Source organism: Eubalaena glacialis, chromosome 18 (genome assembly GCF_028564815.1).
Source record: "Eubalaena glacialis isolate mEubGla1 chromosome 18, mEubGla1.1.hap2.+ XY, whole genome shotgun sequence".
Lineage (NCBI taxonomy): Eukaryota > Metazoa > Chordata > Mammalia > Artiodactyla > Balaenidae > Eubalaena > Eubalaena glacialis.
In genome coordinates this window covers 36,200,717-36,226,504 of record NC_083733.1, presented here as the reverse complement: position 1 = coordinate 36,226,504, position 25,788 = coordinate 36,200,717, and positions in this window count along the sequence as shown.

Below are 25,788 nucleotides of genomic sequence, written 5' to 3'. Positions count from 1 at the left end.
TGTGAGGTCACACAATACAAGATAAACACACAAAAATCAATCGCATTTCTATATATTAACATAAAACAATGAAGAAAATAACGTTCTTATATTTTAGAGATAAGTACTGATATATTTACAAACAAAATAACAATTTCTGATATTCATTTCAAAACAATTTGCTGAGGAGGACGGGGTCGGGATATACATAAAGCAAGATTGGTCCTAGGTTGCTAGTAGCTGAAGTTGGATAATACAGAAATCTTTATAAGCACTAACCTCTCTTGTTCCGCTGTTCTCTAAGCGTGGTCCTTGCACCAGCAACACCGTCCTCCCTGTGGAACTTGTTAGAAGAGCAAATGCTCCGCCCCTAACCTATTTATTTTGAATCAAAGGCTCTGCACGTGACGCCCATTACTCTGGGACTTAACAAGTCCTTCAGGTGATTCTGATCCAGGCTAATGATTCCAAACCTTGGCATGTCAACTGCTCTCACCTGAAGATGTTACCGAACCAAACTTGGGTCCGCCCGCCCACTTGCTGTAAAGCCAATCTACTGACACTGGGCTCTGGTGAAGGAAAGTGCAGCGTTCACTGAAGGGCATCAAGCAAGGAGGCCAGGACAGCTAGTGCTTAAAAGACCCAAATTCCCCGAAGGCTTTCAGGGAAAAGTTTTTAAAGACAGGGTGAGGGAGGGGGGTTTGGGGGTGTGTGATCAGCTCATGGACATTCTTCTGATAGGCTGGTGGTGAGGTAATCAGGAGTCAAGATCATCAAACTTTAGGTCTGGGGTCTCCGTGCTTGTGAGCAGCAGACAGTTAACCTCTTCCACCTGGCGGGGGTTTCAGTATCATGTGACAGAAAGACTGCTTGGTGCTGGATGTGTCATCAAATGAAGCTGGATGTCTGCCATCATAAAACTGATGTAGATTCCTGTAAAAAAAAAAAAAAAAAAAAAAAGAAGATATAGATGTTTATACAGTGTGGAGCCTTTTATTTTTGTTGACTGTGAAATCCACAAGAGCCCTTAGAGTCCATCCAGCTCACCCATCCTTAACACGTGGGGAGCTTTGGCCTCAGAGGATGATGGGACTGCCTCAGCGTTGGGGTGGTACCTGCATTGTGATAGTCTAAAATTTAAAGGTGTATCACAACCACATAAAGCTTGCCAATAAATTACTATTAACTCAACTATAAAAGAAAAAGAGGCAGTTTACATCCATTAAGGACAAAATGACATGGATTTCACTGAGTCAGAGAAATCCTCCCACCAAAGGCACTAGACGTTGAACAACTGGGTTGGCAGGTGAGTTTTAGTGTGTTTTTTCCACTAGTTCATTGAGATCGCTCCTCTTACCTGATAGATGTTCTACAGTCATGATAGGATCTCAGCATGAAGACCCACGGCAATTTCTGATCCAAAGGGAGAGTTTAATTGAATTTTATCCCAGAATATAAGTGTGGAAGATACTTTCTCCAGGACCATTTCTATTCTTATCTTGAATCCTTCATTGACCGGAATTGCATCTCAAAGGCAGGAATCACTATAGAAGAAATGTCATATTTCAAAAAAAAAATTCATGTATAAATTCCCTGGCAAGAAATCTCCTTTTTAAAGCCTATGATTGTTTTAATTTTCTTCACCCAGAATGGGCTGTGTCACTCTAATCAGTCCACATGAGCTGCATGTCCAAATCATCTATACACCTCATTGTACTCCACCACCTCAATGTTTTATTCATCAGCACCTGCTTCTCTGTGTGTCACTGAAACTTGTTTTGCTCAGAGTAGCTCCCTTTCAGCCTTTTATCAAATAATCTCCAATCCCCCATTAATAATTTGATGAGAAAAAACTGGAGATGGTGTTCTCCACAGTGTGACAAATATGCCAGTGATTTCATTTGAATTACAGCAATGGAGTGTCTACCTTTTCAATCAATGATTTTTCTTCTTTCCTTGGGTGATAATCTTTATTATAAGTAGTGTTCAACAAACTTGATAACATTCGCTGGTGATTTTCTATAACAGCAGCCGTACGGAAGTGTAATTTCAAAGTCCCTCTGATCTCATTCAGCTTTATACTGTTGGATTAAATGTCAAAGTTGTCTTTGTACCATCTGCAATATTTCTTCTATTCTGAATACTCTTAGTTTGCTCTCAGTTATCTGGTAAATCATTCTGTACATTTATCACCAGTATTAAATTTTAAAATTAAAGCTGTTCAAGATAATTTATTTTGCCTCTAGTTTTAATAATATGGTAGTAAAATTGATTCCCAAGTGTCACGAACTGTAGAGGTAGATCAACAGGGGAGAAAATTTGATTTTTAAAAGCATCACACATATCCCTTGGGGTCCTGACTAATAAAAGCATCTCATAATGTCTTAAAACACATTGGCTTATGTTTTTTCTTTTCTTTTTTTTTTTTTAACATCTTTATTGGAGTATAAATGCTTTACAGTGTTGTGTTAGTTTCTGCTGTATAACAAAGTGAATCTGCTTTATGCATACGTATATCCCTATAATTTCCATCAACAAAACAGCGTTGAAAGTAATGTGCTTAAACAGGTTTAGGATAAAGAGCATGTTGAAGATAGCAAATATTGGAATATTTATGTATAGAGGATTGGTTAAACAAATATAGTAGCTCATGCTATGAATATGCAGCTATTAAAGAGTGCAGTGGGTCAAAATTATTAAAAGGGACAGAATAATTTTTGTTAGCAAAAATTATAATACACAAAGAAGAAAATAATAGTTATGAATCTTCATGCAACAAAAAACTAAGAAGGGAAATATGTATAATAGAAATGCTTAGAAATGCATGAAGAATTTGATAGAACCATATTATTATTGAGAGACTTTGATCCAGGTCTTTTGGAATTTGATAGGTCAATTAAACAAAACATAGAAAGGGCACAAATGACATGAATACCACAATTAACAAACCTGAAATATATTTGGTATACTACAAATAGAGAACACACATTTCTACTTTTTTTTTCTTTTTTGCTTATGCTCACAAATCAGGTATAAAAACTGGCCCTTTACTTGGTTACAAACAAACATAAACAAAAGCCTTAATAAATTCTCCAACTATAAACATTTTTGGACCACAGTGCATAAAAAGACAAATCAATGAAATCACAATCTCCCCCCAAAAAATCCCCCTTTGAAATTTTTTTAAAAGCTGCCTTTAAAATAGTTTTTTGTTCAAAGAAAAAAATCACAACTGAAATTAAAATTTATTTGAGATTAAAGATATGTAAATCCTTTATCTTAAAACCTTCAGAATGATGTTTCTAAAGTAGAATCAAAACATGTCACCCCCCTGTTTAAAACACCTCAGTCTATTTTCATAGGAACTTGAATAAAAATTCAGACTTCTTTCATGGCCTTCAAGTGCCTACATGGCCTGTTCCTGCCTAACTCTGCAACCTCACCACTTACATCTCTCCCTTCTATCAGTCCCCAGCAGCCACACTGCCTTTCTTTTCATCCAGCAGAGTGTCAAGGTAATTCTCATGTTAGCTTTTGCTTTTACTTATTTTTTCTGCCTGAAAATTGCTTCTTCAGACCAGTGCTATCCAATAGAACTTTCTGTGATGATGGAAATGTTCTATATCTGTGCTGTCCAATATAGTAGCCACTGGCCACATGTAGTTATTGAGCACTTGACGTGTGAATAGGGCAACTGATGAACTGGAATTTAAGTTTAATTTAAAAATTTTAACTTATTAAATTAAATTTAATTAATTAAATTTGGTTAGCTAATGACTATCAGTTTGGACAGTGCAGCTCTAAATCTTTGCTAGGCTGTTTCCTTTCATTCATATTTCATTCATCAATATTTCAACATAAATATTGCCTCAAAGAAACTTTCAGCAGGTGATCAAATAAAGCTTCATGATTCAGTTTTGGTAAGTTGTGTGTTTCTGGGAATTTATTCATTTTTTTCTAGGTTATTCAACTTGTTGATATAAAATTATTCATAGTATTCTCTTATAAACCTTTTTGATTTCTGTGACATCAGTTGTAATATTCCATCTTTCATTTCTGATTTTAGTTGAGACTTCTCTTTTTTTTCACTTAGTTAAATTAAAAGTGTTTGTCAATTTTGTTGATCTTTTAAAAAGACCAACTCTTAGACTGGTTGATTTTGTTTCTGTTTTTCTATTTTCTATTTCATCTACCTCTGCTCTAATTTTTATTATTTCCTCCCTTCTGCTAATTTTGGCTTTAGTTTGTTTTTCTTTTTCTAGTTCTTTGAGCTGTGAAGTCAGGTTGTTGACTTGAGATCTTTCTTCTTTTTTAATGTAAGCATTTACAGCTATAAACTTCCCTCTTAGCACTGCTTTTATTGCATCCCATAACTTTTGGTATTTTGTGTTTTTACTTTCATTTGTCTCAAGGTATTTTCTAATTTCCCTTGTTACTTCTTCTTCGACTCTTTTGGTTGTTTAAGAGTGTGCTTTTTGGGACTTCCCTGGTGGTCCTGTGGCTGAGAATCTGAGCTCTAATGCAAGGGGCTTGGGTTCGATCCTTGGTCAGGGAACTAGATCCCACATGTCGCAACTAAGAGTTCACATACCGCAAATAAAAAGACCCCATATGCAGCAACGAAGATCCCACACACACGCAGCAACTGAGATCCAGCGCAGCCAAATAAATAAATAAATAAATAAAGAGTGTGGTGTTTAATTTCCATGTGTCTGTGGATTTTCCAGTTTTTGTTCTGCTACAGATTTCTAATTTTATTCCATTGTGATCAGAAAAGATACTTTGTATGATTTTAATCTTCTTGAGTTTGTTAAGACTTGTTTTGTGGTAGTCTGTCTTGGAGAATATTCCATTTGCACTTGAGAAGAATGTATATTCTGCTATTATTTGGTGGTGTGTTTTGTATACGTCCAATAGGTCTAATTGACCTATAGTGTTGTTCACGTCCTCTTTTCCCTACTGATATTCAGTCTAGTTTTCTACCCATTATTGAAAGTGTGATATTGAAGTCTCCTATTATTGTGCTGCTATTTCTCCCTCCAAGTCTGTCAAAGTTTGCTTCACATATTTAGGAGCTCTGAGGTTTAGGGTATAAATATTTATCATTATCATATCTTCTTGGTGAATTGACCCTTTTCTCATTTATAATACCCTTCTTTGTCTCTTGTAACAGTTTTTGACTTAAAGTCTACTTTGTCTGATATTTGTATCACCACTCCTACTCTCTTCTGGTTACTATTTGCATGGAATATCTTTTTCCATTCTTTGACTTTCAGCCTGTGTATCCTTGAAGATAAAGTGAGTCTCTTGTAGACAGTATATTGTTGGGTGCTATTTTAATACATTCAGCCAGTCTCTGTCTTTTCACTGGTGAGTTTAATCCATTTACATTTAAAGTAATTACTGATAGGGAAGGGCTTACTATTGTCATTTTGTTAACTGTTTTCTGTGTATCTTATAACATTTTTTGTCCCTCCATTCCTCTCTTACTGTATTATTTTGTGTTTTATAGTGATGTGCTTTGATTTCCTTCTCATTTCCTTTTGTGTATATTCTATAGACATTTTCATTGTGGTTATCACTGCAATCACATAAACCATCTTAAAGTTATAGCATTCTATAGTAAACTGATAACAGCTTCAATCACATACAAAAACTCTATCCTTTAAAAATTCACCCCACCTATCCACTTTGTTATTGATGTCACAAATTACATCTTTGTATGTTTCATGCCTATGAACATAGATTTATATTTTTGTTATGCTTTTGCCTCTAATTCCATGCACCAAAATTACAATAATACAGTTTACACATTTGTCCATGTATTTACCTTTACTGGAGAACCTTATATTTTTGTACAGCTTCATGTTGCTGTCTACCATCTTTTTGTTTCAACTGGAAGTGAAGGACAGTTTTGCCAGATGCAGTGTCCTTGGTTAGGTTCTTTTTTTTCTTTCAGCCCTCTTAATATATTATCCCACTACCTTCTGGCATGTTGGGTTTCTGCTGATAAAACCACTGAGAATCTTACAGAGGATCCCTTGTACATGAGTAGTCAATTTTCTTTTGCTGTTTTCAAGATTCTCTCTTTATTGTTGACTTTTGACAGTTTGTAATGTGACTCATTAACTGGGTCTTTTTGGGTTTATCAGAGTTGGAGTTCTTTGAGTTTCTTTACTATCTATGTCCATTTCTTTCCCCAGATTTCAATCATTATTTCTTCAAATAAGCTCTCTGCACTTTTCTCTCTCTCTCTTCTCCTTTTGGAATCCCCTTAATGCATATGTTGATCTACATTATGGTATAATGCATATGTTGATCTACATTATGGTATAATGCATATATTGATCTACTTTCTAGTATCCCATAAATCCCTTAGGTGCTCTTCACTTTTCTTTGTTCTTTTTTTCTTTTTGCTTCTCTAAGTGGACAATTTCCAATAACCTATCTTCAAGTTCACTGATTCTTTCTTCTGCCTGATCAAGTGTATTGTTGAACGCCTCTAGTAAAATTTTCAGCTCAGTTATTGTAATTTTCAGCTCCATACTTTCTGTTCTGTTCTTCTTAATAGTTTCTATCTCTTTGTTGATATTCTCATTTTGTTTATACATTGTTTTCCTTAGTTCATTTAGTTGTATATCTGTGCTCTCTTTCAGCTCATTGAGCATCTTTATGACAGTTATTTAAATTCTGTGTCAGGCAGCTTATATCTCTGCATTTCTTTAAGGTATGTTTCTGAAGTTTTATTTTGTTCCTCTGATTGAGCCATGTCTCCACGATTCTTTGTATGCCTTGTGATCTTTTCTTGATATTTGGACATTTGAATAAGCAGCCACCTCTCCCAGTCATTACAGACTGGCTTTGTGCAGGAAAATACCTTCACAATGAGCTGGCTAGAGGTCATAGGATCTTCCAAAGTCTTTCTGATCTTTTGTTCCCTTTGACGTCTGCATGCAGAACTGCAGCTATAATATCCTGCAATACTTGCCTCTGTTTTCAGCAGCTTCCAAACTCTGGCACCAGTGCCCTCAGTACTCCAAGTAGGCAAAACAGAAACCAATCCTTCAGGCAGCCCCTAGACAAGCCAAAATGTTGGGTGCACAGTCCTCTCTTTGTTTCAGACCCAAAGAAGAACCCTGGTATTGGGGGTGGGGGATGCCTCACTAAGCTGTGTAGAGGGAGGGGAAAGAATGGTTATGCAAAATGCCACACAATTTTCTACATCTTTCTCTGGAATCTTTTCTTGGTTTTACATTGGCCTGGTTGCTGTGTCTTCTCAACTGTCTCTATAGTTCTCACAGAGTTATTATGGCCCATATATTGTTGTTAACTCATTGTTTCAGGGTAGGGGAGGTGGAAGGCCTGGAGCATCCTAGTCTGCTGTAATGGTTTAACTCTGGTGTACTATAAACAAAGGACTGGGCATCTAGAAAGAGAAAGAAGCTCTTCATTGCTTATTATTTTGCATTATTTGAAACAGCTCAAACTATACTATTTTCTAAAAGTTAAGAAATATTATTGAAACAGGCAATATGTACAATGTCTATTATGGAAAATCTGAGAAGAGAGAGGCTAGAGAGGTGGCCCTATGTTTCAGAAAAGGTCTAGTCAGGAAAAATGGATCCACACCAGCTGTCAAATAAAGAGAATTTAATATGGAAGACTCATTACAAAGGTACAAATATGTTTGGAAGATCTGAGAAGTTAAACAGAGTTAGTGAGGCAGCCCAGAGATTAGTAATACAGATGATAGGGTTGACCATGGAGGAGACTAGTCACTACCAGTGAGGATACTCCTCAATGATGTCTCACCTCCTACTGGATGAACCTACCTAGAAGCCAGTTGGCAAGGGAGCCTTGGAAACAGGGTTTGCAGGGGCAGCTCCTTGCATACAGAGCAGAACAGGGCAATGAATTAAAGAACAAAAGGTAAATGACTAGCACATTCTATAACACTTGATAGTTCTCTACAAAAGTGGAGATCACTTTGGATAAAGGAACTATGACATGTATATTCTTTATGTGCAAGCATTATGATCTTGAAGAAATTGTTCAATCTTACTGTAAAAGTAAGTAATTATTGAAAAGTAATTATTCAATCTCATCTGTAAAATGGGGTTGATAAAAGCACCTACTGGACAGAATTTTGAGGCTTAAATAAGTTAAAATATGTAAAGTTTTCAGAACAGTGCATGCAAGTGCTTGATAAATGTTTACTATCAGTATAAACGTTAAAGAAATTCAGGACTATAAGCAAATATTAATGCACATAATGTAACCATGGTTCCCTAACTTGTGAGCTTATTGGACTTGCCCTAAAGAATCCTGATGTTTGGACTTCCCTGGTGGCACCGTGGTTAAGAATCTGCCTGCCAATGCAGGGGTCATGGGTTTGATCCCTGGTCCGGGAAGATCCCACATGCCATGGGGCCATGTGTCACAACTACTGAGCTTATGCTCTAGAGCCCTCAAGCCACAACTACTGAAGCCCACATGCCTAGAGCCCGTGCTCCACAACAAGGGAAGCCACCGCAATGAGAAGTCCATGCACCGCAACAAAGAGTAGCCTTTGCTCGCCGCAACTAGAGAAAGCCCGTGTGCTGCAGTGAAGACTCAATGCAGCCAAAAATAAATGAATGAATGAATGAATAAATTTATTTTTAAAAAAGTGGAGATCAAACTAAACTTTTAACAATGGAGGAGCTTTGGGATAAGTTAGAGGAGGAGAAGAGGATGTCAAGGGTGAAAATAAGCACGAAGCTTGGAAGATTGAGGAGGCAACTCAAGATGGAGTTGTTGGAGATGAGATTGGTTTAGGAGAGTGGATCCCCATCTTGTGTAGTTTTGAGCAATAGGAATTTATGGAGAATCATAACAAAATAGTGTTTTAGGCAAATTAGCTTGTCATATGTGCAGAGGGCAAATTGAAAGGGGCTTAAATTGGAGTTGAGGATACTTTTAAAAGCCCACTTGAGACCACAATTAGAAACATGAAAATTATGAAAGGAAAAATCTCATTGGTAAGGCATATATGAAGTAAGGGTAGTAAATCAATCACATATAAATCTGTTAGGAAGGTTAAAAGACAAAAGTAGTAAAATCACTTATATCCACAATAAGTAGTTAATGGATACACACACAAAAAAAGATGTAAAATATAATGTCAAAACGTGGTGGGAGGGCTTCCCTGGTGGCGCAGTGGTTAAGAATCTGCCTGTCAATGCAGGGGACACAGGTTCGAGCCCTGGTCTGGGAAGATCCCACATGCAACGGAGCAACTAAGCCTGTGCACCACAAATACTGAGCCTGTGCTCTAGAGCCTGCAAACTACAACTACTGAGCCCATGTGCCACAACTACTGAAGCCCATGAGCCTAGAGCCCATGCTCCACATCAAGAGAAGCCATCACAATGAGAAGCCCATGCACCACAAAAAAGAGTAGCCCTCACTCACCGCAGCTAGAGAAAGCCTGCGTGCACCAATGAAGACCCAACACAGCCAAAAAAAAACCACAATGTGCTGGGAATGGAGTAAATATGCAGGGTGTTTAAAATGTATTTGAGCTTAAGAGATCAGCAACTAAAATAATCGTGTGTGTGTGTGTGTGTGTGTGTGTGTGTGTGTGTGTATCATGGTAACCACATAAAAAAAGAGAAAGGAATCCAAACATAACACTAAAAACAGATGTCAAATCACAAGGAAAGAGAGCAACAGAAGAAAAGAACAAAAAAGGACCCACAAAAAAAACAACCCACAAATAATTAACAAAATGGCAATAACTACGTACCTATCAACAATTACTTTACATGTAAATGGACTAAATGTCCTAATCAAAAGGCATAGAGTGGCTGAATGGTTACAAAAACAATATGCATATACATATGCTGTCTACAAAAGACTCACTTCAGGTCTAAAGACACACACAGACTGAAGGTGAGGGGATGGAAAAAGGTATTCCACGTAAATGGAAATCAAAGAAAGCTAGGGTAGCAATATTTAAATCAGGCAAAATAGACTTTAAACAAAGACTGTAACAAGAGACAAGGAAGGACACTACATAATGATCAAGGGATCAATCCAAGAAGAAGAAATAATAATTGTAAATATATATGCACCCAACATAGGTCCACCTAAATGTATAAAGTAAAATTAACAGACATAAAAGGAGAAATCAACAGTAACACAATAATAGTAGGGGACTTTAACACCCCACTTACATCAATGGACAAAGCATCAGACAGAAAATCAATAAGGAAACACTGACCTTAATTAACACATTAGACCAGATGAACTTAATAGATATATATAGAACATTCCATCAAAAAGCAGCAGAATACACATTCTTTTCAAGTACACATTGAACATTCTCCAGGATAGATTATATTCTAGGCCACAAGTCTCAGTAGATTTAAGAAAATTGAAATTGTGTCAAGCATATTTTCCAATCACAATATAATGAGACAAGAAATCAACTACCAGAAAAAAACTGCAAAAAACATGAACAATATGCTCCTAAACAACCAGTGGGCCACTGAAAAAATCAAATAAGAAATTAAAAAATACCTAGAGACAAATAAAAACAAAAACACAACAATCCAAAATCTATGGGATGTGGCAACAGCAGTTCTAAGAGGGAAGTTTTTAGCAATACAAGCCTACCTCAGGAAACAAGAAAAATCACAAATAAACAACCTAACCTTACACCAAAAGGAACTAGAAAAAGATAAACAAACAAAACCCAATAGTAGAAGGAAAAAAAATCTTAAAGATCCGAGAAGTAATAAATAAAATAGAGACTTAAAAAATAGAAAAGATCAATGAAACTAAGAGCTGGTTCTTTGAAAAGATAAACAAAATTGATAAACCTTTATCTAGACTCATCACACAAAAAAGAGTGCCCAAATCAATAAAATCAAAAATGAAAAAGTAAAGTTACAACGCACCACAGAAATACAAAGGATCACAAGAGATTACTATGAGCAATTATGGGCCCAAAAATGGACAACCTAGAAGCAATGGGTGAATTCCTAGAAACATACAATCTCCCGAGACTGAAACAGGAAGAAATAAAAATCATGAACAGACCAATGACCAGTAATAAAATTGAATCAGTAATTTAAAACACTCCCTCCCCAGAAAAGTCCATGACCTGATGGCTTCACAGATGAATTCTACCAAACATTTAGAGAAGAGTTAACACTTATCCTTCTCAAATAATTCCAAAAACTCACAAAAGAAAGAATGTTCCTGAACTCATTCTACAAGGCTAGCATCATCCCGATACCAAAATCAGGCAAAGATATCACACACAAAAAAACTACAAGCCAGTATCACTGATGAGCATAGTTGCAAAAATCCTCAACAAAATATTAGCAAAATGAATTCAACTATACATTAAAAAGATCATAAACCATGATCAAGTGGGATTTATCCTAGGGGTGCAAGGGTAGTTCAATATCCACAAAACAATCAACATGATACACCACATTAACAAACTGAAGAATAACGCATATATGTAGACTCTAGAAAAATGGTACAGATGAACTTATTTGCAAAGCAGAAATAGAGACACAGATGTAGAGAACAAATGTATGAATACCAACAGGGGAAGGGGGGTGGGATGGATTGGGAGATTGGGATTGACATACATACACTACTATGTATAAAATAGATAACTAATGAGAACCGACTGTATAGCACAGGAAACTCTACTCAATGCTCTGTGGTGACCTAAATGGTAAGGAAATCCAAAAAAGAGGGATATATATGTATAGCTGATTCATATACATATATATATGTATATGTATAGCTGATTCACTTTGCTGTACAGCAGAAACTAACACAACATTGTAAAGCAAGTATACTCCAATAAAAAATCATATGATCATCTCAATAAATGCAGAAAAAGCTTCTGACAAAATTCAATATCCATTTATATCCACAAGAGGGTATAGAGGGAACTTACCTCAACATAATAAAGGCCATATGTAATAAACCTACAGCTAACTTCACACTCAATTGTGAAAAACCAAAAGCATTTCCTCTAAGGTCAGGAACAAGACAAGGATGCCCATTCTTGCTACTTCTATTCAACATAATATTGGAAGTCCTAGCTACAGCAATCAGACAAGAAAAAGAAATAAAAGGAATCCAAATTGGAAAGGAAGAAGTAAAATTGTCACTATTTGCAGATGGCATGACACTATACATAGAAAATCTTAAAGACGCCACCAAAAAACTACTAGAGCACATCAATGAATTTGGTAAAGTTGCAGGATACCAAATTAATATACAGAAATCTGTTGCATTTCTATACACTAACAATGAAATATCAGAAGGAAAAATTAAAGAAATAATCCCATTTACAATCTCATCAAAAAGAATAAAATACCTAGGAATAAATCTAAATAAGCAAGTAAAAGATGTTACTCAGAAAACTATAAGACATTGATGAAAGAAATTGAAAACAACACAGACAGGTGGAAAGATATACTTTGTTCATAGATTGGAAGAATTAATATTGTTAAAGCGTCCATACTACCCAAGACAATCTACAGATTTAATGCAATCCCTGTCAAAATAACTGACAATTTTCACCAGACTAGAAGAAATTATCTTAAAATTTATATGGAACCACAAAAGCTCCTGAACTGCCAAAGCAATCTTGAGAAGAAAGAGCAAAGCTGGAGGTATTATGCTCCCTGACTCAGACTATACTACAAAGCTTCAGCAATCAAAACAGCATGGTACTGGAAGAAAAACAGACACATAGATCAAGGGAACAGAATAGAGAGCACAGAAATACACCCATGCACCTACAGTCAATTAACCTACAACAAAGGAGGCAAGAAAATACAATGGAGAAAAGTCAGTTTCTTTAATTAATGTACTGGGAAAACTGCACAGTCACATGTAAAACAATGGGATTAGAACATTTCCTCACACCATATACAAAAATAAACTCAAAAGGGATTAAAGACCTACATATAAAACCTGAAACTATAGAACTCCTAGAAGACAACGTAGGCAGAACACTGACTTAAATCATAGCATGGATCTGTCTCCTAAGGCAAAAGAAATAAAAGCAAAAATAAACAAATGGGACCTAATTAAACTTAAAAGCTTTTGCACAGCAAAGGAAGCCATCAAGAAAATGAAAAGACAGCCTATGGAATGGAAGAAAACATTTGCAAATGATATGACAGATAAGGGGTAATATCCAAAATATATAAATAGCTCATATAACTCAATAACAACAACAAAAAAACCCAACCTGATTAAAAAATGGGCAGAGGACCTGAATAGACATTTTTTCAAAGAAGACATACAGATGGCCAACAAGCATATGAAAAGATGTGCAACATTGCTAACTGTCAGAGAAATGTAATTCAAAACCACAATGAGATATCACTTCACACCTGTCAGAATGGCTATCATCAAAAAGACCACAAATAACTAATGTTGGTGAGAATGTGGAGAAAAGGGAACCCTAGTTGGTGGGAACAACCAACAATTGAAAACAGTATGGAGGTTCCTCAAAAAACTGGAAATAGAACTACCATATGATCCAGCATTTCCACTCTTGGGTATATACCTGAAGTAAACAAAAACATTAATTCAAAAAGATACATGCACTCCAATGTTCATGGCAGCATTATTTACAATAGCCGAGATATGGAAGCAACCTAAGTGTCTATCAACAGATGAATGGATAAAGAAGAATACTACTCAGCCATAAAAAAGAATGAAAATTTGCCATTTGCAATAACATGGATGGACCTGGAGGGTATCATGCTTAGTGAAAATAAGTCAGGTGGAGAAAGACAAGTGCTGTATGCTACCACTGTTATGTGGAGTCTAAGAAATGAAACAAATAAATTAATATAACCAAACAGATATAGACTTACAGATATAGAGAACAAACTGTGGTTACCAGTAGGGAGAGGGAAGGGGGAGGAGCAAGATAGGGGCAGGGGATTAAGAGGTACAAACAACTATGCATAAAACAAATAAGCTGCAAGGCTATGTTGTAGTGTACCGGGAATATAGTCAATATTTTATAATAACTTTAAAGGGAGTATAATCTATAAAACATTGAATGACTGTGTTGCACACCTGAAACTAATATAATAAAATTAATTAATTAACTTAAAAATAAAAGCTTGCTTGAGTATTTCCTAAGGATTTTGCACAATTAGTATTAGATACAGACAGCCTAGACTAGACCAATCTGATCAAATATATCTTATTTCTCTTTTAAGATGCAGAAACAAGAAACTTCAACTTTGCAGAGCACGATATTTTCCAATAGGAAATCGATATCTTCTTTCTGTTTTCTGAAGTAATTTTCTATGAATTCTTAGACAAAGAAAGGAAAATCTGGAGGCCACATTCTGGGCAATCTTGGTCAAAACGTTTCCCTTGAATGATTCAGATAATTCAGATAAGTGTTTCTCTGAATTATTCATATAGTATCCTCAGTTCTCCACTTTATTTTTTAGATGTAGCTCTAGGCTCTAGGTCCAAGGTCCCACTGGGTTCTTTATTGAGGTCTTCTTTGTTTTGTCTGCCCCATACCCTCTCTTCTGAGTATATTGCCCCTTTTTCCTGCAGTGATAACCACTGCAGATCCCAGTTCTCTGCTTTCACAGCCACAGAGGTGTGTCCACAACCCATGGCCACATGGGTTCTTCCCTAAGATATTTTGAACTGGAGCTGGGGCAACGATGTGGCTACTCAATATGAAATGAGACTCAGTTTCAACCATGTTGTTTACCATGGGTCAGAGAGAATGAATTTAGCACATTGAAAGAGGCCGAGAAAAAAACAAAAAACAAAGCCTTTATCCTTGGTTCCTGTTGTCCCTTGGCCTGGCTGCATCCTTGCTCTTACCACAGTTATGTGAAAAAATACTTTCCCCTTTTTAACCAAACTGATTCAAATGGGGTTTCTGTCACTTGCAATCAGAACATGTCATGTACAACCCTTCAAGTGTATACAAACTATTTTGGGGAAACAAATCCTCAGAGGGGTCAGAGGTCCAAGGTAGGTTAAGAATCCCTTTTCTAGGCTCTCTAGTGGGTTATTTACCTTATCTTGCTCCTATTTTTTGGTCTTTGTGTTCTCCACCCAGAGATCAGCCCTACTAACCCAGAGTATGAACCAAAGACAGGGATCATCCCTTCTGGGAGAAAGTTCTGGAAGGGGCTTCTTCCTGGAAGAAAGAGCTATGGGGAGTATAAGGGGTTCCCTGTTGGCTGGTAATGAGAGGCATATGGACTGTATGAGAGGCATGCTGGCAAAGCATGGATTCTAGAACTAGGCTGTCTGAATTTGAACCCCAGCCCTCCCACAAACTGACTCTATAATCTTATAGAATTTACTTATTTTCTCTGTGCTCTAGTTCCCTCATCTGTAAAATGGGGAGGCCTATATCCACCAGGCACCCCAGACCACCATCTTATCAGCTAAAGGACAAACAGAAAGACCAAGGCTTTTTCCCAATAATTCTAGTAAAAGTCCCAGCAATGAGTCTGATGGGCCAGCCTTGAGTCATATGCCCTTTTATGAATCAATCAGAGGAATGAAATAGTCTGAATGGTTAGCCCTGAGTCATGTGACCATCTATGAAACTGGAGAAGAGGCAGTGCTAAAAAGCCATACAATCTGAGAGTGGAGGTGGGATGGCTCCTCAAAGGAAGTCAAGAGTCCTTGAGCAGCATAAAGGAAAATGGACGCAGCTCCCCTGTGGTGGCCTGTGAGCCTCCTGCATGTGGAGATGACAGCTCATGCTTTTCTAAGCACAATCTTATGTACTGCGAGTGCATAGTAAGTGCTCAATAAATAATCTTCCCTTTAGCCTGGCTATCACCAAACCTGACTGATACTGAAAACTCCTTGATTCTCAGTGTTATGATTCCATCTTGCTTTTTAGGCAGAAAAGTCTAGGGCAATACTTATGATCAGAAATATAGCACAAACACTTTAAAAAACCTTTCTCTGACTTTGTTCAAAGTTGTGAAGGTGTTCACTAGCCTCAGACTCAGACTTTGAGCAGCAGACTGCAAGGTGTCTTTGGAAACTCAGATGGGGCTAATAGTCTTCCAAACGCATGAGGGTCACATGACTCAGGGCTAACCATTCAAATACAGGGTAGAATATGGACCAGGCCTAGTGCTGTCGGTTTAAACAGGTCTTTATGTGGACACCATGTAGGGTGCCAGTGAGCACTAATTTTCTCAGGATCCCTATGGGGACATTGCTGCAGTGGATTTGTGGCCCTGGCCAGCCTGGGATGGAGACCTCCCAGGACACAGTTGGGTTTTGCTTTTCAGCTAATACGCTGTGGAAAGGAAGCGTTTGCCTGCCTGTAAATCTGCTCAAGCCCAAATGCCGAGACAATTCTTTAAAGACAAGGATAATCTGACCAATATAATAACACTGATGGAGCCTGCCTGGTTAAATGTCATGAAAAAAGGGAATTAGGATAATAACAAGAACAAAGAGAAAATCTCCCTCTGTCTTCTCGCCAGCAGCTCCGAGGCTGCTCCCTCTAGGGAGTGCTGATGGCCGGCTCAGGGAAGGAGAGCGGGTGACTGAGTGCCTTGGATTCCTCCAGCAGGTGTGAATTTGGAGCAGAGAGCCTTGAAAAGATTTTGGTCGTTAGACTCTTTTTAAAAATGTAAGAATACCATTGGGAAGAATCACACGGTCAGATCCTAACAGGTAATCTTTTGTTGGAAAGAGAGAGAAAGACAAAGAGAGACGGAGAGGGACTCTATGAGCATGTGTGTGTCTTGATACCCTGCAGATGATTACGTCTTTATCTCTTGTTGCTGGTAAAAAGGGAAGATCTAGAGAAAGGAGCAGCTCCTGGAAAGACTCATCATAGCGAGTGGGTGGGAGCAAAACAGTGTGAGTGGCTTTGTAATTCATGGACATCTGGTGGAGGAAGAGGAAGTGAAGGGTGTGCTAGTAAATACCGTCTGCTGTTCCTGCCCAGCATCACTGGCCCTTTCTGCTGGGAACTCCTTTAGCCCTTTACCCATGGGGTCAGTCTTGATATTACATGCCCCTCCTATAGCCGTAGTTGATTGGTCAGAGGTGGGCACCTGACCTAAGATGGGCCAACGATAGTATCCCTGCCATCACAGCCATGGCTGATTGGTCTAGGAATGAGCCTCTGATCCACTTGATTCTATAAGCCTCTTCCCTAGGAATCTATATTAGAACCACAGAGCTTGTCCATCCAGTGTCTCTCTGGTGAATGAAGTTAATATGGAGCTGCTGGTGGCCACGTTCTCTGCAGAGAACCTCTCTGTGGAGAGTGGGAGGTGAAGCTGAGGTGTAGAAGGGAGCAGGGATGCAGGCGTTTAGTGGCATTTGAGTCCTGGCCTACATCTGCTCCTGAGGCCCATCCCTGCCTTTCTGTGGCTGACTGGCCAACCTTTCCTTGGATTCCCTTGAGCCTATAAACTTCCTTTATTGCTTTAGCAGTTTCCAGTGGCTTCTGTTACTTGTGGCTGAAAGAGTCCTGACAGCACAGGCACTTACGATGGTCCTGAGAAGACGGAATGTAGAAACGTGGTTGCTAGGGCCTGGGAGGAGGGGGGATGGGGACTTGTTTAATGGGTAAAGAGTTTCCGTTTTGCACGATGAAGAGAGCTTTGGAGATGGGTTGCACAACAGTGTGAATGTGCTTAACACTACTGAACACTACACTTAAAAATGGTTAGAGGGCTTCCCTGGTGGCGCAGTGGTTGAGAGTCTGCCTGCCAATGCAGGGGACACGGGTTCGAGCCCTGGTCTGGGAAGATCCCACATGCCGCGGAGCAACTGGGCCCGTGAGCCACAACAACTGAGCCTGCGCGTCTGGAGCCTGTGCTCCGCAACAAGAGAGGCCGCGATAGTGAGAGGCCCGCGCACCGCGATGAAGAGTGGCCCCCGCTTGCTGCAACTAGAGAAAGCCCTCGCACAGAAATGAAGACCCAGCACAGCCAAAAATAAATAATAAATAAATTTAAAAAAAAAGAAAAGGTTAGGTAAATTTTATTACTGTATTTTACCACAATTTTTTTAAATGGCCCTGAGAAGAACAAAACAAAAACACACCTCCCACAAATTTCAAAGTCAAGGGTCAGCCTTGCTGTGGATTCAGACCACCAATTATTTTCTCAATATCAGCTTTGCAACTGAGCTTGAAACTTTTTTCACCCCAATCTGACTAGATCTCATCACTGGTCAACCCCTGTTGTGTGTGACCTCATTTTGAAAACATGGGGTCTACAAGGCCAAGCTCTAACAAGTAATTCAGAAAATACATTGGCTCCCTCAGAACCAAGTTCATTCGATTTCTTCCAAAGCCTTGTAGAAATGATGTGGGGTCCTCAACCTTGTGGCCACCCTCCATCAGCCCGGATGACTGCCAGTGGCCTGAGCAGATGCACACGTGTGGGAGGGAGGGCTTCCGTCCGGATGTAGGTCTCACAAAGGGTGAGAGAAAGAGCCTCTGTTCACAGCTCAATTTTAAAATCCTTTTGTGTGGCTGAAATTGAGGGGGAGGGGATCCTAATGGACCCAATACGGTCCCCAGTGCAGCCACAGTCTCCTGAACAAGCCGGCTGAATGAGGGTGATAAGGGGGATAGGGCAGTGCATCTTCCCACTTTGGGAAGCTTTTCTCCAAGGGCTCAGCCAGAGACAAAACAGTCAACAAAGACAGGATTTCAATAAAGAAAACTCCAGAGCTGATTTCCCTTTAGTGTATTGAAAAGACCTATCAATCACAAATACAGAGCTTTGTCCTCCAGATACCCAAATATTTTGTAAGTATTTGTGTGTATAATATTCTTATCCACAAACCGAGAAATCCCTTTCTTTTCAAAATGTGCTATTAAAGATATAAAAATCTTCAAAACATTTAAAGGGAATTGACTTGTCAAGATGAAAATCCATCCCCCTGCCAAGAGGTGAAAATGGAAAAAGATGTTTATAAATTATACTGTGGAGAAGGTGAGTTTGAGTTTTAAGAGACATGGAAGAAGCTGTGGAGGTGGGAGTCATAGACCTACCTGCTGAAACACATTTCTTTTCTGAGCTAAACGCAGGAGGTGTTTTAAAGTGCAAAGTGTAAAATTTTAAAGTCCTGCGGCTTTAAATCTATGCATATTAGTGTCCCTGAGGACACCCTGACCGGTAGCTCCACTGCTGATGCTACACATTAACATTCTGGGTGGCAGCAAGATAATTTGATTTTACCAAATTTGAGAAGCTATTTATAAAAGCAGAATTGAAATAAATCGTCATCCTGCAAATGCTGGCTGCTGGACTTTGAGGGAAGGTGAGAATCGTGAGACTGTGCAGTGTGAAAAAAAATGAAAACAGTTCCCTTCTGAGCATCCGGCTGGGATGCTGTAGTCAAATCACCAGCTCTCTCTGCTGGAACCAACCGTCCTGCTGATGTCAAGTTTGCTCAGCACTCCTCTCGGTGCTGTGTGACTCTAGACTAGCCCTTACCCTGGCCTTGCTCTTCTTTTCTTTTTTTTTCCTTCCTACTTCAAGGACACATATATACGTTGGAGTTCATCCGTAACTACTTCTGCGAAAATGTGATTCACATTTTCAAGAGGGCCAGTTGCTCTGGAAGAAGTTTCTTCAGACTCAGAAAGATTGATAGAAATACATGTTCTGCTTTTGTAAAAAATTTTTTTACAAAATCCTTAGAAATGGACTTGGACAAAGTTATGCAGTAGACAAGGTATACCTCGGTCACATTAGGCCATAACTCCTATTGGCATAGCCCTCCTATGGACCAGCCTGGTTTACTTTCCTACAGTCCATGCAGGCACCCTTTGACCTCTGGACCTTCTCCCGAACCTGTTTTCCATCCCTCAGATCTCTCTTTTCTAGGGAATAACAGGTGATAGTAGTATAGTCACCAGATAACAAACTCTACTCAGTTAACTTTCAAGGGAAGAAATCTGTAATTTAGTTGGAATGTAAATTTTTAGCAAGTCCTTGTAGTGCAGTTGGTGTTATTGGAGGGTATTTAAAACACAGCAGGTGTCCAGTGAGGTAGGGCGATTGGGAGGCGGTCAGTGTGATGGCATTCTTTCTGCCCCTGGCCTGCCACTAGGTTTAACTTGACATTGATTAACTTCCTTCTCACCAGACCATGCTGGTTCACTTTTCTGCTCATGGGTTTGCTGAAAATAAAAGTAACTGCCTGGTATGTTAAAAAGGCAGGCATCATTACCTCTAACCAAAATGATAGCACAGCAGCAGGAACAAGGGGCACATCAACCAAGAGGACCCCCAGCTTGTGGGGGGGGGTCCCCACTACCATCTTCCCACTTGCCATGTCTAGACTTTGCCAGCGTGGAGCTAACCTACCAGAACAATGCCAAGGAAAAGAAGTTCAGAATTTGTTTTGATGCTGAGGTGACGTACAGATCTCTATCACTGACCCTAACAATTGAAATCTTTTTAGAGGGTGTGAGTTTATGTGAAAAACCATAAAGCTGTCATACAAAATGACCCCAATCATTGGTTAGGTAAAGTGTGTGCTACGATGGTTCTTGCAATGACTAGTTCCAAGAAGGGGATGATGGAGTTAGCTCCTGTCTGGCTTCCAGGTAGTTGGGAAGCTCTGAGATTGACAGCTGACATTGCTACATTACTTGATAATAACAAAAAAAGATGTGCAGGAGAGCAGACTGTTAAATTTAACAAAACAACAACAACAAAAAAACCCCAAAAATTATTCAGGGAATTACATATCTGCTCTATTTGTTGAGATAATTCCCCCAGCATTTCTCTGGACCAAGATCCAAGTCTATTTCCCTTGGCTCGTGTGCATGCACATCTGTATATGTCTAAGCCCTCAGAACAGACTTCACAGACCATGAGAAGCACACAAAGTGTATTTTAGATCAAAGCCAGCAAGTGTGCTTGCGCGTGCATATTTGTGCACATGTGTGCATGTGTGTGGATGTGTGTGATTGATGCTATATGCTGGCAAGACTACAAAAACTTGAAGAAAAGCAGATTGAAGGCAGCATGGAATTGCCCTGTTCCCCAGCAGTGCTGAACACCTGCTGTTCCTGGAAAGGGTCCAAGGCACTATGTTGTTGCCCACTCCTCTGTTTTTGCAATCATGTCTCATGAGCTGGAAGGTCCTCTTCTATACCTCATTCAAGGCTCAGCTTAAGCATCTCTTTCAAAGCCTTCCTTGACTGTAAACAGGCAGTTAGCCATTTCTCTCATGGTGCCCACTACACCTTGCATTCTCCTCTGATAGAACATTAAGCTTCGCCACCAGTATTTATTTACATGCTTCTCTCCCCAGCTGGCTCAGTTAGAGCAGGGATTACGCCAGACAAGACATGCTTCTGTGGCCACAGGTCTGTACTGTGCAGAGCTTGAAGGCACTCACCTATGAGGAAAACACTAACACGGGACAGCCACTGACACAGGCACCCATCTGTGGGGCACCATTTGTGACCAGGACCTTCCTGGCATCTTATAGGAACTTCTAAGGGCTTCACAATAAGATCTCAAACCAAAGGAGAGAATCAGTTTGTCTCACATTTCATTTAAAGAGTATTTTGATATTACAGAAGAGTTTTAGAAAATGAGGAGATTTCTTTCTGGGTATAATTGATTTTCTTATGTCATTTGCATATGAGACGGAAGATTTTGATTTTGGAGCTCATCTTAGTTTTTGCCATTTGTTCATTTACTCATTCGGCTAATGTTTACTGGGTATCTGAACTTCAGCTCCAAAATTACCTCATGCACCTGAACATGACACAAAAATCTTTATCCAGACACAGTGTTGTAATGTGGGATTTAGAAATACTGGAGATAAAGCCACTGTATTATCCATCTGTGGTAGCTGCCTCCCCTCCCCAACTTAATTGTTCCTCTAAGAAGCCCAGAGACCCTGATCATGGAGTTTACAGCAAGCTTACCAGCTCTTTCTGTGAGCACCTGTCTCCACATAGAGGGAGAACGGCAAAACACAGTGGGCCCCAATGAAGGAAAAAGAAATCAGTTAATATTTATTGAACATTTGCTACACGCTTGACACAAAGAAGACACAAGAAGAAAATGAAGTAGTGTTCTCCTGCCTCCTTACTCTAGTCTTACTGGAGTGACCAAACTAACACATGGGAAATAATTACAGACAATAGAAGACAGTTCATTCCCTCAATCAGCATCTCCTAAACTTCTTCCATAGGACTGGTCCTGTGGGAGCCCCGGGAAATGCAGGTATAAAGATTCAGTCCCTGTCCTCCTGGCACTCCTGGTTTAAGGGCCATCAACACGTAACGTGTAAACTGTAACAATGGAGAGTCGTGGTTGCCCAATGAAGCAAATAATAAGCTGACTGGAGGCCAGCCAGCCTTTCAGAGAGGATGATGTGGGAGGGGTGAGTTCACTGGGGAGGGGCTGGGGCAATTAACTGCTATTGAGGTATTCTCAGGAGGTATTCTAATTATACTGGGGTCTGATACCAAATAGTACTATCAGCGAGTTTGAAGAAGGAGAAGGGTTTCAAATTTGCCAAGCCCCCATTTGCTTCTAAGATGCATCTTAAGCCAAAATGACCCTGAAGGGCACGTGTATACATAAAGGATTTTCTTTGTTGCTTTCTTTCCCATTCACTTCTTCATTCATTCAACAAACTTTATTGAAGTCGCAGGTGCAAGGCAGGCTAGCTCTGCTATTTACTAAGTGTGAGACCTTGAGTAAGTTTCTCAAGCTCTCTGTTCTTATTTCCTCATCTGTAAAATGGGGATAATAATATTATTTATCTCATCTGGTTTTTGGCAAAATTAAATGCATCAATAGATGTCAATTGCTTAGAATGATACCTAACACATAGTAAGCTCTCAATAAGCATGAATCAGCCCATCACATCTCTTATGTGACCAGGAAGAGACGCAAAACAGTTGTCACTGCCGCAAGGTCTCTCCCTGCTGAGCCTCCTCTTAGAGTACTGGGCTTTCCTCCCACACCTCCTGTGACCTTGAAAACCTGCAAAGGGCAAAATGAGGGTTGATGTGTAGGACCAGATCCCAGGATGCAGCCAGCCATGGCCCCGGGGAGGTGAGGAGAGCAGCCCATGCTTCCAGGCAGCAGGAAAGGCGTGGGCTCGAAAGGGGCACAGCAGCTACAGGGGTGGCAGTCAGTGGGAAGGGCTTTCTGCAGCCGGGCACTGAACAGCTTCAAAAAGAACTGAGCATCGGTCCCTCCATCCTCTGAAACTTCTCTGAAGGGCTTGGAACCATGCTTAAAAGTGGGTCTACTGCTTGCATAGGAATTGAATTATACACCCCTGAATTATATACTCTACGGTTTCCTCCTCTTCATTTTATCTTGTGAAGTCTTAACTTGTCTTTATAAAAAAAGACAAAAGGTGAACTTGTAGGGGACGATAAGCTAAGAAACTCTCATGTCTCTAACACTCCACTTGCTGGGACCATTCCTGCAGTGATGATGCTGTTTGCCTTGGACATATGGCAGGGTGTCCATCCTCTAAATGCCCAGGATTCATTTTCAATTCCCCCATGTCAGAACACACAGTCCTTTCTTTATGGACCCTCCACTCAGCTTGTTACCATAGAAACTGCCTCCTGTGTCAGAGCACCTCTGAGAGGGGAGGAAAGAGGCATGAGCTGCTGCCATAGCAACACATGTCTCCTCAGCAGCAGCCCACACTCGGTGCCATCTTGATTCCAAAGAGGGAGGAATGGTCATGGGGAGGCCTGAGTAGTTTCCCTAGGCTGGGAAGTGGAAACTCAAATAACTGATCCTTATCAGGAATTCAGGCAACTCTGCCTGCAATGAAAGAATCAGAAAAGTTCATTTCAAAGTCCTGAGATGACCACAGGGGTCAGAACCATTTGAAGCCAAAGTACCAGTGAGGCCACTTGCCGGTGTTGAAAAAGTTAAAGTATTAATCCTAATGTTTCCACTAACATTGTACTTACATGACTAATGTACATAGCATCATGGTTAAGAGTAAGCTCAGGGGCCAGACTCCCTGGAGTCAGATGTTAGCTTTGTCACATATGGGCTATGTGACCTTGGATAAGTCAGTGAGTCTGTGTCTCAATTTTGTTATCTGTAAGATGATAATAATAGTCCCTACCTCACAGGGTTGCTATGAGAACTAAGTCACTGAGTTTATGAAAAGCTCTAAATCCCATCATATAATAATTCCCCAACAAACGTTAACTGTTATGATTATCACCAGTAATGATGTGATAGTAGTTATGAGTGCTGAACTGGTGCCAAGCATGTGCTAAGCACACTACTTTCAGTATGGCCTTTAGTCCTTCAATAACCCCACGTGGTGGTGCTCTTTTTATCCTGCACAGACCAGGAGCCGAGGCCCCAGGAGGCCAGTCCTGTCAGTACCATCTCTCTCGAACCTGCATTCTCAACGGGGCAAAATCACCCCCAAGGGGGTAAAAATTGGCTCCTGGAAGGGTGGGGAGTGAAAAAAATCTTACTCTTTTTTAGGTATAAGCAGAGATACATATAGTACATAAACAGACATACAGTGTATCTGTGGTACTAACATTTCATGGGCAGGTGGAAGGCAAATAAGGAGAAATGTCTAAAAAGACTTTTTAGGAAAGTGATAATGAAACAGGGTTGAGAAATCAGCAATCAGATAGGAAGGTTTGGGAAGCTAAACTGAGGCAAATCCAACCCCAGCCCACACTCTGTACAGGCTGTCAAGGCCAGAACGTCCAAACCATCTTCCTTTCATACCACCTAGGTATTAAGAACACCTTCCATTGACCTTGGAAAAAATGAGCCCAACATCCAAGAAATTGCTCTGAGCTTGCAAGAAGCAAGACCCCGCATAAACCCATAGGATTGTTGTGATTCTTGCCCTGAAGGTGAAGTCTGCGGCTGCTGTGGAATTAAGCCCCAAAGCCCTTCTCTGATCTGTGAAAGGACAGCAGCAGAGCAAAGCCTGGGGTGGAGGAAGGGGGAGGGGGGAGCCAGCAGACTCCTGCCCCAGTCTCCCCAGCTGCTGGGATGGATAAGTTCGATCCCTGACTAGTCCCTGGATGTCTGGGAAAAGGCCGACAGGGATAAATTCTCCTGGAAACATTTCCCAAAGAACTGGAAGCTTTTCTATCCCCGTCGCCTAAGCAGCTAACCTCTGGGCATTGAGCTTCTAATTGGAAGAAACGGCACCCCGAGGTCTGGCAGGTGGCAGCAGCCGCAGGACAGTGAGATGGGAGACTCCCTCGGAGCCTGTGATGACAGTCCCATGACACTCACCCCCTCCATCTGCCCCCAGATATGTGAACAAAACCACTCAGCAGAAGTGAAAATCAACCTGGATATCAATGATGTGCAACATTTTAGAATTTACTAAGCAATTTCACATCCATCAGAGCCAGGAGAAATCATTGCCATTAATATTATTATGATTAGGAGAGGTAGGGAAGAGAGAGGGCAGGACCTATCCAGTGTTTTCCCAGAGGGACCCAATAACCCAGAGACCTTCAGACTGTTTTCAGTTGTGACTAAACTTAGGAGGGACAACTTTACACTGTAAACAGGTATGTGCATACACGTATGTGTTGAATTGAAATAAAGTATTGAGAAATAATACTTGTCCTGAATATGGATGATGTGCTTTGATGTTCCCAGTTGGAGGCTGGTGTAGTCTATTTTTACAAATGCATGATTCATTAAAACGACTTTGTGGGTCACAAGCCAAGATGTGAAGAATGCTGTGGAAGATCACACGTGACTCTTTAGAACAGTGAGGCACAGA